This window comes from Caretta caretta, chromosome 2 (assembly GCF_965140235.1).
Source record: "Caretta caretta isolate rCarCar2 chromosome 2, rCarCar1.hap1, whole genome shotgun sequence".
NCBI lineage: Eukaryota > Metazoa > Chordata > Testudines > Cheloniidae > Caretta > Caretta caretta.
The window spans coordinates 204,971,040-204,984,009 of NC_134207.1; the positions used below are offsets into that span (position 1 = coordinate 204,971,040).

A 12,970-nucleotide genomic window follows, 5' to 3' on the forward strand; every position below is an offset into this window, starting at 1 on the left:
TAGAATTCATTAGCAGAATTAGCAGCTTGAATGGTGACTACAAAAAAAAATCAGAGCACATGTCAATAAGCTTGTCATTTTTGATCACAAGTAATCTAAAATAAAATTGCCAGGGTTTAGTTGATTTTTTTAAAAAACAATATTCTTTATTGCTACAATGATATATGAAAAAAACATTCTTTGGTTTCAAGGAAGCTTTCTGAAAACCTCCAAGTATGTCACTGAGAAATCCGGCAATGGGAACATGTATGCAACTTACCAGCATGCAAAATGCAAGGACAAGAAACACAGTGAAATTTAAAAGGCAATAGATTAGACAGATGGCTGAGCAGAAGCAGTTTGCATTGCCATGGAGAAAATCCTGATGCAATCCTCAGCAATCAATTCTCAAACTAGCAAGAGTGGGCTGCTATGCAAGCTTCAGAGTAAGCCATGGGTATGTTGCAGTATGTCTGCTTCCGATGAAACAGTGGTGTACAGGGTGAGCTATTTTGGCTTCCTTGCAGGTGAGGGAGGGGGACTGTCTATGGAGTTTGGTCTGCCATTTGTTTTTGGGTTTTGGCTCATCAGTCTCTTTTAATGACACATGGCAAGATCTCTCTCTGTATTTAAAGATCAGAGTGTATGTAATGGCATTTCTACCTTGGGAAATTATGTTTTTATTGCGTGCAGAAGGGGGTACAACAGATCAGCCAGTATCTTTGCATTCCTACCTCCCACTCTGTATTTAGCTTCTGTTGTGGAGGAAGGTCTCATGTTCCCCATCTGCATCCCCTATGGCAAATTACAGAATACGATGACTGGATTCTAGAGGTTCCTTTCTATTTTGCCATCATTCTAGGATTTGTCTACATGCAGAGTTGCAGTGCTATAACTAATGGTGTGATTTTAAACCAGTTTATTGGACTTCCCCCTGAAGCGGATCATGCAACAGAAAGTTTGTGGATTTTGCCCTCCCTTGTTTTGTCCTTTGAGAGAGGAGTTGGCCCTAAATAAGGACAGCACCTTGGTCATGGCTGCTCGGTTGACCCTTTCTTGAAGGGAGATCCTCACTGCAGAGGGGCCTCTGTGGAAAAGATAAGGAAAGGATCATTATAAACTCAGCTGTGTATAGACTCCACCCTCTCCCCTTGCATGGCAACGAGGGCACTTTCCACAGGGTCTAGCAGAAGGGTGGAGAGCACTATTGGTAGGCTGAGCCCTCCTCCTATGCAGGAGGTGGGAGACACATAGTTAGAAGTTATTCACCATTCACATATATGGCGAGGGGTGACAATTTTCCCCTTAGTGTTTCTAGGGAAACACAAAACTTAAATAGGGGAAGTGAATGAAAGGGCTCTAATCACAAGGCAGATACAGCCTCTGTTAACATTTGCTTTCCATGTAAACAGAGCATGGTTTCGTGTTCATGGTTGGCAGAGGACTGGGATTCAGGGAGCTGAGTCAAATTCTTGGCTCGGTTGTTGAGTCCCTCAGTGACCTTTGGGAAGTGATTTAGCCATGGACTCAATCCTGTTAGGGACTGAGTACATGACGAGAGGTGCTGACAGCTCTGCTCCTATTGAAGTTTAGGGTTCTTATTGCATCTCAGCGAGCACTCAGTCCTTCACAGGCTCAGGCTCTGCCCTATGTAAAATAACATACTTGAATGTGGCTCCTTGCCTTGTAACTGCATGAAAATGGAATTCAAGAACCCCTGGCTGTTGATGTCATCAGCGAGTAAATGATCTGAGTGCCTGCTAGGGAGATGTGTGGGAAAGCCTGCAATGGAGACATAGGGCTGAAATTGTACCAAATAATGGACTCGCTTTGCTGAAAGAGACTAGAACAGAAGCATTCAGAACTCACATTGTGAAACAAATTACAGGCTGAAACACACCTACTAATAATCTAGGATTTGGTACAATGGACAGGAATAGCTCAAAACCTACATGGCTGAAGAACTGAGTGTTACAGTGGAAGAGCACTTTCACATATACCAATTATAGAGCCACTGTATGCATTTTCAGAATTTTAGGTTCTGCCAGGTGCAGGGGGATTTACCATTGTGCATAGTATGTGAAAACAGGGAGTTCCGTCGACAAACTGCTTCCCTCTCCATGCTGGGGTGTAGGGCTGCAGTGGAATTGTAAGCTGAAAATGAGGTAAGAGCTAAGGAGGGAACAAGATGGGACTGACATGACTTGAGTAAAGATTTCCATTTATGAATGGAAAAGTGTAGGTATACGAGATTATTTTGCCATATGGCATGTCTAAATTTTGCAACCTTCTAGCTAACACTCTCTTGGACAGCAGTATTGAAGGGGGGAACGTGTTCTTCACAAGGATGAACTAATCTGTGTAGGCTTGGCTTAATATGAGTAACTGGACATAGGTGAGGCCTCATTACTTGGGAGATAAATAGATAAGCAGGGTGGACACAGACTGTCTGTACTAGCTAAGATAAGGGGGAACCCCCAGGAAACATTTACAATAGACAAGATAACAATGGATAAGGTAAGTCGGGAATGTAAACATGATGTAAAGGGTACATCGGACATGGTCAGTGCGTGGACAGAGCGGGCTGTATAGGGATTGGTTCATAGCAAAGGAACCAAGCAAAAGCCAAAACATGTGATAAAGTGTAGACTAAATGCAATGTCATGTGTAAATGTATATGAAGGGAGAAGTTTGTTACATAACTTTGGATCTGTGATGAGCCCTTCCTCCACCTCCTGCATTTGCGTCGATCAACTCAGCACAGCATTACTCAATACCAAATAAAGATATTTGAGTGATGAAGTCTGCAGTTGAAATGAGTTCATGGAAAGCCAGGTGGAAAGAGGTCTCGGAGGTGATCCCAACAATCTAGAAATAGTTTCAAGATGCTGAAAATGGATGAGTTCTCTCTCAGTCGCAGACATATCTGTCCCATTTCTCCACTCCATTATGAAGGCACATGCAACAACCCCTCACTTTTCACTTGTCACTAAATTCTCCTTTAGAGATTGGCAGTCATGAAATACCGGAAGAATCGAACAATATGATTCAGAAGAAATGAAAGACAAGTGATGGTGGGGAAACACACAGAGACACACACACACACACGAGAGAGAGAGAGAGAGAGAGAGTGTGTCCTACACTGAGTCTTTGCATGAGATTTAGATAAGAAACTTGTATTGTTAGACTAAATCCCAAGTAACGTTTGGAAGTGTAGGGTTAATGTGTCCCTTAATACATGTGCATTATTCCTATTAACAGTGGTTGGAATTCTGTGCATGTACAAAGAGGACAGTTGTAACCTCTTGCTTTCTAGAATAAAAGAATAAGTTCTCAGTGTATACCAACCCTCCCATGTCCACATGAGTTCTGCTGCTTTGTTAGAAGTTTCAGGTGGTTCTAGTTCTGATTGATATTCCATATTAGTAGTATGCTTTCCTTGTTCATGTGTTACCCTCAGAGCTGGTTCATGTATTTATATGGCTCATTAAATCATAGAATCATAGAATATAAGGGTTGGAAGGGATCCCAGAAGGTCATCTAGTCCAACCCCCTGCTCGAAGCAGGACCAATTCCCAGTTAAATCATCCCAGCCAGGGCTTTGTCAAGCCTGACCTTAAAAACCTCTAAGGAAGGAGATTCTACCACCTCCCTAGGTAACGCATTCCAGTGTTTCACCACCCTCTTAGTGAAAAAGTTTTTCCTAATATCCAATCTAAACCTCCCCCACTGCAGCTTGAGACCATTACTCCTCGTTCTGTCATCTGCTACCATTGAGAACAGTCTAGAGCCATCCTCTTTGGAACCCCCTTTCAGGTAGTTGAAAGCAGCTATCAAATCCCCCCTCATTCTTCTCTTCTGCAGGCTAAACAATCCCAGCTCCCTCAGCCTCTCCTCATAACTCATGTGTTCCAGACCCCTAATCATTTTTGTTGCCCTTCGCTGGACTCTCTCCAATTTATCCACATCCTTCTTGAAGTGTGGGGCCCAAAACTGGACACAGTACTCCAGATGAGGCCTCACCAATGTCGAATAGAGGGGAACGATCACGTCCCTCGATCTGCTCGCTATGCCCCTACTTATACATCCCAAAATGCCATTGGCCTTCTTGGCAACAAGGGCACACTGCTGACTCATATCCAGCTTCTCGTCCACTGTCACCCCTAGGTCCTTTTCTGCAGAACTGCTACCTAGCCATTCGGTCCCTAGTCTGTAGCTGTGCATTGGGTTCTTCCGTCCTAAGTGCAGGACCCTGCACTTATCCTTATTGAACCTCATCAGATTTCTTTTGGCCCAATCCTCCAATTTGTCTAGGTCCTTCTGTATCCTATCCCTCCCCTCCAGCGTATCTACCACTCCTCCCAGTTTAGTATCATCCGCAAATTTGCTGAGAGTGCAATCCACACCATCCTCCAGATCATTTATGAAGATATTGAACAAAACCGGCCCCAGGACCGACCCTTGGGGCACTCCACTTGATACCGGCTGCCAACTAGACATGGAGCCATTGATAACTATCCGTTGAGCCCGACAATCTAGCCAGCTTTCTACCCACCTTGTAGTGCATTCATCCAGCCCATACTTCCTTAACTTGCTGACAAGAATACTGTGGGAGACCGTGTCAAAAGCTTTGCTAAAGTCAAGAAACAATACATCCACTGCTTTCCCTTCATCCACAGAACCAGTAATCTCATCATAGAAGGTGATTAGATTAGTCAGGCATGACCTTCCCTTGGTGAATCCATGCTGGCTGTTCCTGATCACTTTCCTCTCATGCAAGAGATATGATGGAGCAGGCAGAAATACCTGCTCCATCTTTATGCTTTGCCAGTCGTACCATGTTTTGTAGAAATGACAACACCACATCCTCTTTAAATGTTGTATTTTACTGCAAATTTCAATAAATAGTTTTAAACGAACACACACACATCTGAATTCATCATTGAGCCATGTTCTTTCAGGATCTTCAAACAGGATTATCTTATATATTATAATGCAAACTCTGCTTTCATTGAATTCAATGAGATTCAGCTGGTATGAATGAGAACAGAATTTGGCCCCATATTTTCTACACCACCTAGTTCCAGAAGTAGAGAAAGCAAAAAAAAAAAAAAAAGAGGGTTTCAGCCTTGTGTGAATTTTATTTTTTTCACTTTTTTACATTTAGGCTAATAGTACAAATTAACAAGCTGTTTCATGTGTCTTTCTTATCTGAGATGACCTTGGAACCATTTTACTTTGATGACTTTGTCAGATCTGAATGTATACAGAAACTTCAAGAAAATCATTACTTTTTTTTCCCCTGGATTTTTACTTCGTGGAAATAAGGGCAAAGATTAGAAATAATTACTCCTCTATAGTGTAGCATTATGAAGAATGTAATTAAGACAGGGAAGTCTAGAAGAGTACAATGGAGAAAAATTACGCAGTACTTAAACATTAAAGAAAATCACAAAACTAGCTAAGGGGAAAGAACGGGAATAAATCTATACATGGATTAAATTCTCATAGTTATTCAGAATTTGTAGCAATTGAGCAGGCTAATTCAGAGACTTATGTGAAAGTGTCTTAATAGCACCATAATTGACACTGTGTTAACATTCTTTTCTTCCATAAAGCACCAGGCCTGGTTTGTATCACAAGGAACATACTGCATGGCTGTACCGTACAGTATACGTGAGTCTCTTCGCTTTGGCAGATAGTGAAGAATGACGGCACTATAATTGCTCCAGATAATGCTCTCTTTGCTCCAAGACAATGGGGCAGACATATCCAAATGTTTGAACTAGCACTATGAAACAAGTTTCAGAGTGGTAGCCATGTTAGTCTGTATCAGCAAAAAGAACGAGGAGTACTTGTAGCATCTTAGAGACTAACAAATTTATTTGAGCATAAGCTTTCGTGGGCTAAAACCCACTTCATCAGATGCATGCAGTGGAAAATACAGAAGGAATATAAATATATACACAGAGAACATGAAAAAATGGCCATACCTACGATAACGAGAGTGATCAGTTAAGGTGAGCATTGCTGGCACACGATGGCATATGTCACATTTTAGTTCGGGTTTGAGAGGTTTTAGTTGGGGGCTGAAGGTGATGGCTAGTGGTGTTCTGTTACTTTCTTTGTTGGGCCCATCTTCAGCCCCCAGCTAAAACTTCTCCAGCGCATCATCAAGGATCTACAACCTATCCTGAAGGACGATCCCTCACTCTCACAGATCTTGGGAGACAGGCCAGTCCTTGCTTACAGACAGCCCCCCAACCTGAAGCAAATACTCACCAGCAACCACACACCACACAATAAATACACTAACCCAGGAACCTATCCTTGCAACAAAGTCCATTGCCAACTGTGCCCACATACCTATTCAGGGGACACCATCATAGGACCTAATCACATCAGTCACACTATCAGAGGCTCGTTCACCTGCACATCTACCAATGTCATATGTGCAACAATGCCCCTCTGCCATGTACATTGGTCAAACTGGACACTCTCTACGTAAAAGAATAAATGGACACAAATCAGACGTCAAGAATTATAACATTCAAAAACCAGTCGGAGAACACTTCAGTCTCCCTGGTCACTCGATTACAGACCTAAAAGTCGCAACACTACAACAAAAAAACTTCAAAAACAGACTTCAAAGAGAAACTGCTCAGTTGGAATTAATTTGCAAACTAGACAATATTAAATTAGGCTTGAATAAAGACTGAGAGTGGATGAGTCATTACACAAAGTAAAACTATTTCCCCATGCTTATTTTTTCCCCTATTGTTACTCACACCTTCTTGTCATCTGTTGGAAATGGGCCATCCTGATGATCACTAGAAAAGGTTTTTTTTCTCCTGCTGAAAATAGCCCACCTTAACTGATCACTCTCGTTATCGTGGGTATGACAACACCCATTTTTTCATGTTCTCTGTGTATATATATATCTTCCTACTGTATTTTCCACTGCATGCATCTGATGAAGTGGGTTTTAGCCCACAAAAGCTTATGCTCAAATAAATTTGTTAGTCTCTAAGATGCCACAAGTCCTCCTCGTTCTTTTCACTATGAAACAAACGACATTTTGGCATATTTACCAATAATCTTTCTCATCTACTACAATAGACAAGCCAGTGCTACTACATGCAGCAGCTCAAACACTTGTGCCTGGGAAGGAGGCATAGGCGCTGACTTCTGCGGGTGTGTTTTCGACCCCCCCCCCGGCCCCACCCTGACTCCACCACTGCCCCCCCATTCCAACCCCTTCCCCAAAGTCCCCACCCCAACTCTGCCCCCTCCCTGTCCCTATTCCAACCCCTTCCCCAAATCCCCACCCCGGCCCCGCCTCTTCCCTGCCTCCTTCCCTGAGCGCACCGCATTCCTGCTCCTCCCCCTTCTCTCCTGGAGCATGTTATGCCACGAAACAGTTGTTTTGTGGCAGCAAGCACTGGAAGGTAGGCGGAGAAGCGGGGACGGGGAGCGCTTTAGGGAGGAGGCAGAGGTGAGGTTGGGCGGGGGGGTAAGGAGGGGAGCTTGGCTGCTCGTGGGTGAAGAGCACCCACTAATTTTTCCCCATGGGTGCTCCAGCCCCAGAGCACCCATGCAGTCGGCACCTATGGAAGGAGGGAAACAATTTAAAAATAGGAATGTGTTCATGTTTAAAAATTAAGCAGGCTCTTTGGAAATTATTTCCACAAACTTGAAGAATAATATGACATCCAGAGATCTCCTTTTTATGTTCATCTATTTTATTAAGTAAACATTTAATAGAACAACCGTAGCCTGCAGCTCTTACTTACATGTGAAGTCCCATTGACTTTAATGAGGTTTTACTCATGTGAGTACAGGCTGCAGGACCAGCACTACCATGCACTCACCACACTCCAAACTTTTCAAATGTAGGCGCCTAAACCCATATGTACACATGTAACACTAGAAACCTGATTTTCAAAACATGCCAAGTACACACAATTCCCACTGAAGTTGATGGGGCTGAAAAGGCTCAGGACATATGCAAATCAGGTCTCTCATTTAGGTGATTAAATATTGAATGGGGTGCCTAACTTTAGGAAATCAAGTCTGAAATGTGTATATTCACATTTTTTATCAAATGACACAGACAAGACCAGGATTAAAGAACCAAAGTTATGAGGTTATTAGGAATGAGCATCTGAACAGGGTAGATTAACAATGGTTTCAACGTAAGCTGAGGCTGGAATGATTCCTATTGATTTAAATGGGCTTTGCCTCAGACTCTAAATTATTATTTGCTGTACATTGAGATTCAAATGACCTGATCCTGCCGCTTTAGAAATCAATGGTAAAATTCCCCGTGTCATTAGGATCAGATTCCAGACTCAAAATTATTTAGAAAGGTTGGACTATTTTACACACTTTTCAAATACATTCTTTTATGCCTGCAGAAATCTTTTTGTATTTGACTTCTAGGCAAATAGTGCTTAGTTTTAACTCATCAATAGAGTGTTTCAATTCTGTGATACCCTGGCTACAAAACTTTTAATAGATTAGACTTTAAAAATCTTGATCTCGGTAGAGCTGGCACATACCACCATCTCTGTGGTTTGCTTTTGATAATGTTACATGGGTCCAGGTATTTCTATGCAACATTAAAATAGATGGACTGGTTGATTACTGTTCACATTTTCCTGATATTATATTACTATAGCCATAGTGCCACTTTGCTTTGTGATAAATCTGGTTTTGGATCTGCTTCCCAAACACATTCAACACCCACACACCTATATTCTCTAGTCTTGAAAACTTTGTAAAATTTAGATACCAAAAGGTCTAAAATCAAAAAGTTGTCCATAAACCTTCAGAGGCTCCTAATTCCTGGGTTAAGCAGGGATATGGATTTCTTATTTTACAAGCTTCTCTGAAGAACACCAAGCACTCAAAGTAGATCAGCTCACTTCATGCCTGATTCAGGAACACTTTTACACATGCTTCAGTTCATACTTGATCCAGTGGATTCAGGTGTGTAAAGTTAACCATGTGCACAAGTGTTTGCAGAATTGGGGCCTTATGCATATCATTAACTAGAACCCTGTAGGCGATGCAGAGAAGGTGTGCTGCATAGAGGGATGACACAGGGATGGAGTTACTTCATATGAGGGCTGACGGGTCATAATAAAAAGCAGCTTTGCGAAAGAATGGTTTTCAGGTGCTGCTGCTGAAAGGTGAGGAGAGAGAATTTGGGACTGTGAAGGAGAAGAGATTTTTACATCCCAGGGATCACCACAGCAAAGGTATGATTGCTTGCTGACCTAGGCTGGGATGGAGCTCCTGTGATGGCTGAGGTATTTTTTATGAAAGGCTCAGCATACTCATGTGAGTAAAGCTCATGAGTATAAGAGTGTGCAGGATCAGGGCCTTATCTTGCTTCTCCTTCTTTGAGCACAACGTGATCACCAAAAAGCTTTCTGATTAATTATGCTCTTATACCAGATATTCCATCCTCTCACATTGCTTCTAAATACTTCTATTAAGAACCATCCCAGGAGCTTGCCATGCCCACAGTTCACCTTGAAATCAAAATGCTAATAGCAGAGGTAACACTCCTCAAGGCAGACTTAAGAAAATGATGATTGATAATCTCACCAGCTTTCTGAGGTGGGAGGCCCCCTACAGCAGCATGATTACTGTAACACAAAGGATTTTCTGTTGATCATATGTCAGGAGAAATTATACACAGACTGAAGTTAAATGAGTGGAACAGAAACCAAAAGCATCTGAGACAACGAAAACTTCCAAAGAAAACAGGAAATAGCTAAGACTACAACCGGTCTCGATGCCAAAATGCTGTCCCCCTTCCACCCCATTTGGGCTATAAATAAAATCTTAGTTTACTAGCACATTTATTTAATTCTAAATGATCTCAAATGAAGGTTTCAGCTATACATGTAAAACGGCATGGAAATGCAGCCACCTCTGGGGTGGAGGGTGTCAACCAACCATTATTATTACTTATTTGTTTTGTGTTAGTGTCTCGGAGTCCCAGTCACTGAGCAGGACCTCATTGTGCAAGGTGCTGTACAAACACAGAACAAAAAGATTGTCCCTACCCTAAAAAAGTGACACTCTAACCAGTATATGGGGCACTGCACAAGACGGAGAGGGAGCAAAATGTTTGGCCAGAGACACTAGGGCAAACCTTTACTTCTATGAAAAGTGCCAGAGGATCTCTAATGGGCACAGAGGCAGTTGGGATCTTGGTTCATAAGGTCTCATCCAAATGACTCCCACACAGTAAATTTCATAGAATGCCTTTTATTTACCTTCAGAAAAATGGAGGGCTGAAAGGTCCTTTTCAAGAACTGACCCTGTGGAATTAGTAGGAATGAATAAAGAGATCCTAAAGTACAACTATGGGGAAATAATCTAAACCCCAGCACAGAGAGCCAGTACAAAGCCTACATGTAACTCACTAGTCGATGTGTGTTAAGGAACACCCTTATGGGTATGGATGTGGGTCCATTACAGCTCTCACCTTGATAGCCAGGCTCTTAGCTGATACTGTAAAGACTTGTGCTTTTAGCTCTGGGGTTTCCCCAGTTCATTCCCTGGTGTCAGTCAAGATGGTGGCCATCACATAAGTCACAGACTTGTTTCCTTTGTGGATCAGGCATAGCTGAGGGGACACAGTGGCCAGTGTGTTATATATGCAACTTTTAAATCCCACGAAGCCCTATTTTCATGGCTTATGTAGTACATAGACTGTGCTGGCCCACTGCTCAGGGTTGAATTTCAAACAGTTAATAAAATGAACAGCAGAGGTGATCAGATCACGTTAGAGAAAATGTAAATCAGAGGGGAATGTTTGAAATGTGTTCATTGATATGTGGCTCTATCTAACTTCATGAATGCAAAGGAACTTTCTAAGACAACCTTTAAAGGTCTAAAAGTAAGATGAGTGCCATCACTTATGAAAGGAAGAGAGCAACTATGCAAAATGCTGTAGACAAAACCAGGGAAGTTCCCTAAGAATCAAATCGACAAGTCTTGGCCACCAAAGAGAAATTTGGAGCTCGTGACAATCTCCTAAATATTGATTGATGCTATTTGGCAGCACAGTAACAAGGAAAATTTAAAGCAGATGAGTGACAGCTTTTTTCCATTTTCTCCATGAAGTATATGCCAGGGAAGTGTCAGCTGAGACATCTGGGGACTTCTGAAGGACAAGCTGTGTGGAGGTTTTAGCCACAATCTGTCAGAGCTAGAGAAATCCTGTTTGAGCTACACCAGGAAAACAAGTGACTGAAACATCACCTGACACAGCAGGCTCCAGCTCAGTGGAACTTTGTTTTGCTTGAGTGACCAGAAAGCTGTGGGAGGGAGAATCTGAGAGGTGGTGTTATAACGTCCTGTCTATTGAGTGCTACAAAATCCTTCCTGTAACCTGGAGGCAGGGGGGCCCTGCACAGATGGACAGCAGCCATTACTGTAGGCAAACAATGGTGACCTTCTGTGACCTCTGCCCCATGTGTTCTGTTTGGTGAGTGGATTAATGCAGTTTGTAAATAGACTGGCACTGCCCTGCTACTCCCCTGATCGCCGCTCAAAATCCATTTCATGCTCCCATAGGCTATGTGTACACTTGCGACTGTACATGTGTGGTGTTGTGCCACAGCCCCCCCTTTGTCCACATCTGAAGACCTGAAGCATGGTCCTGACGGAGAGTGCACAGCATGAAAGTTAGCACACATGAGAGGGGTGGGACTGTGCAACCCTCTGCTGGGGTACGGCCCCATCCCCGTTCTTGCCCCATCCATGCTGCACCGTAGATGTACCAGCTCCCAGGCATCAATAGCTCTTCAGGGCTATTCCTACAATGCACTGATCCCTTTGCTGGTGGTAAGGTCCCTGATGCTCACTTGCCAGAGGTAATAGTGACCTATGCTTGAGTGACTTAACGTCAATTCTCCTGTGAACATTATTGATCAGCACAGGCGATCGCAGATCAACTTTCAAGAGCTGTCCCTTGATCTCTGGAGCCCACCTGGGTTCTGATCATTGTGTGGTCAGAGTACACCATCCTCCATGACTTTGCCTGGAACAGCAGGAACATTCGCCTGTTCTGGGAGATTTCACGGTGGCTGGAGGAGGCTGGCATTCACCGGACTCGATCCCAGTGCTGGGAGTATATGAAGTACCTTAGTGTTTGAAACCGGAGAATAAAGGACTCCAACAAACATTCCAGGAGTGGACCTAGCACTTGCACATCCTATGATGAGCTGGACTGGGTGCTCTCCAAGGCTGTGAATACAGATCCTGAAGTGATTCATGCCCCTCATCAACCTTGCTGGCCTCATCGTATGACGGGACACGATGAGGGGGCAGGATGAGGAGGCAGTGGGGACCTCAGAGGAAGCCCTGGGAGACCCAGAGAAAGAGGACCATGTGATTCTGGACCGTCACCCAGCGGACCTGTTTGAGGAAGCCTCCCTGAGGAGGAACCTGAGCCATAACAGGAACTGGAATAAAAGGCTTGTAAATTACCATACACCCTCCCCCTACACACGGCTCCCTGGAAATATCCCCTCTTGTGCCAGTACTACATGCCTGAAGTTACAGTTCACTTCACTTGTGTGTGCACCTTGCTTTCAGAGTATGATCAATGTGATATTTCCTGCATGTTTGGGATGGGTCAACAGGAGTACAGCACATGACTGTGATTTCTGTACCAATGTGGGGCCAAAGAAATCCAATGAATTCTGTCCCTCCCACACCCCCTTCTTTTCCAGCCATCAATTTCCTAATGTAATGAATCCTGGGTGGTGTGTGTGTTTTGTTTTGTTTTTTTTTTAATAAACCGTGAACTAAGTTGTGAAACAACAGATGCTGTCTGAAGGACCAGAATAGAAAACCAAAGAGAAGTTACCTGAAACGTCTTTATGGCTCTGTTAAGGAATTAAGTGACAATACAGACAAAGGAAACAAAAGTAAATTAACAGTGAAGATCGCTGGTACTGAACCG

The 12,970-nt window shown here is 43.2% G+C and overlaps 1 long non-coding RNA gene across 1 annotated transcript in view; it reads left to right on the forward strand.

Annotated features, from left to right (window-relative positions):
* Window positions 1–340: 340 nt before the first annotated feature.
* LOC142071172 (uncharacterized) overlaps window positions 341–12,970 on the forward strand; it is a 49,884-nt gene continuing 37,254 nt past the window's right edge. Inside the window, exon 1 of the long non-coding RNA XR_012667208.1 lies at window positions 341–481. This is a non-coding gene — a long non-coding RNA (uncharacterized LOC142071172). The remainder of the gene's footprint in view (window positions 482–12,970) is intronic.